Source organism: Primulina tabacum, chromosome 5, assembly GCF_025594145.1.
Source record: "Primulina tabacum isolate GXHZ01 chromosome 5, ASM2559414v2, whole genome shotgun sequence".
Classification (NCBI taxonomy): Eukaryota; Viridiplantae; Streptophyta; class Magnoliopsida; order Lamiales; family Gesneriaceae; genus Primulina; species Primulina tabacum.
Genome location: NC_134554.1, coordinates 20,205,999 through 20,207,963, shown reverse-complemented (window position 1 = coordinate 20,207,963; position 1,965 = coordinate 20,205,999).

Below are 1,965 nucleotides of genomic sequence, written 5' to 3'. Positions count from 1 at the left end.
TTTGTTAATTTAGATTAAGATTCAGTTTGGCGATAATCGTGGGACAATTAAAATAGAATTTAATAAAAAATAATATTTAAAACTTAATTTTTTTCAAAACATTAAAAAAATTACATGAATAACCGATAGTTTCTTGGGTCGTTCTTGAGTTTTTCCGATTTCTTTCCATTCTTGAAATCCATTGCATTCCAGAAAAAGCATTATTTGTTGTTATTATTCACTACCACGAAGCTTCGTTCCTGAGTCGAATGTGAAAAGACCCCCAATTGGAATTATTTATAGCGAGAAAAATAAGAAAAAAAATTCGAGATTGAGTTGGAAGAGTAGACAGTGAGAGATCATGCATTGGTACAACATCACATTTCAATTTGTTGATATTATTAAAGTAAATTTATATTTTGAAATTGGGTCATGTTCTAAAACTTGACTCCTAGATTATCAAAAATTGAGCAAGCCCTAGCATTTTAGGTCGTGTTCTAATGAATCTGGATCGAGCTCGACCCAGACACATAAACTCAACCCAACTAAAACTGATATTAAAAACTGGGTCGAGCTCGACCAAGACATCACAGATTGAAAAACTCGACACAAAATTTTTCGTTTTTTTCCATACGAAATAATAATTCCTATTGTTTTGTGTAGATTTATTTCCACACCAAACTTAAAAAAAAAAATCAGTTTTATGAGTACAAACTAACATTAGGTCTCATTATACTGAGATGTCTGATAAAATACGTTTATTTTTTAATGAAAATGAGTTGGAACAGTTGGTCCAACAAACCCAATTCGGTAATTTAATTAGATTTGCGAAATATTATATAAATTCGAATCAGATTTTGTGGTTTCTCTGATGAGTAAACTGGCCTATGATAGTGGGAGTGGTGAATTTTGGATTGTGTATAGCAAGAGACCTCTACGTTTTTCGTTGTTGGAGTATTGTTTGATCACGAGCATCAATTGCTTTAAAGTTTATCTCTCGATATCTGAGGAAGATGGATTTATTCTTAGGCATTTTAGTGGGAGATCGGTTGTCGTGGGGACCCAGACGCTAATCATATTCTTAATCATCATTAGGACAATTTAATCAATTATAATAAACAGGGTCTAAATTTTTTTTTTTTTTAAATTACGGAACGTAATGGAATACATGTAAATATACATATCAGTATATTAAAAGTACAAATCTGGTACTATATATACAATCATTCAACTAAGGTTTAACAACTAAATGTCAAGTGTCCAAATCCTATCTCTAATCCAAGTCCGTAGTCTCCACTCTAATCACGGTCTATCTTCATCTCCTCGACCCTCAACCTGTCCCACCTGTTGTCATGCACACATACAAACACGACAACAGCCGGATAACTCCGGTGAGAATAAATCCCAGTATAAATCAACGAAACATGCAGTTATATCAACAATGTAAAAGCATGTTAAACATGTAACAGATATCAGTACATGTAACAAAATCAGAAACATAATCCATAGAAAATCGCGAATCAAACTCGTGACTCCACGTTTCAGACCAAACTCAATCCTAGTCTAGGAATCCCGGTTTCCAGACGTTGGCATTCCATATCGACCAACAGTAATAGAAGAAACTCCGATTCTATCCACGTCGATATAACCAAGCATCCAGTGTCTTGACCTAACCGTCACAGACTTTGGCGTTTTCACCAATTTCCTATCCTGTGACATCGTGCAATGTGCCCGTGGCGATCCCACCACTATCAGGCACTTCTGTCAGAAGATCACTCGTCTAATACTCATCTAATACGTGCTTTCTATAAATCAATAGAACAAGCATATCAAATCAAATCAAATCAATGAACATGATAATAATAAGTATGTGATTTAGGGAAACTCAAGTATATCCCACTTGAGTCGATGTCCCAATACCACATTGACTTATACCTTTGTCTTCTCGATCTGACGAAGTCGAAGTCTCGAAGTCAAATCTGTCCA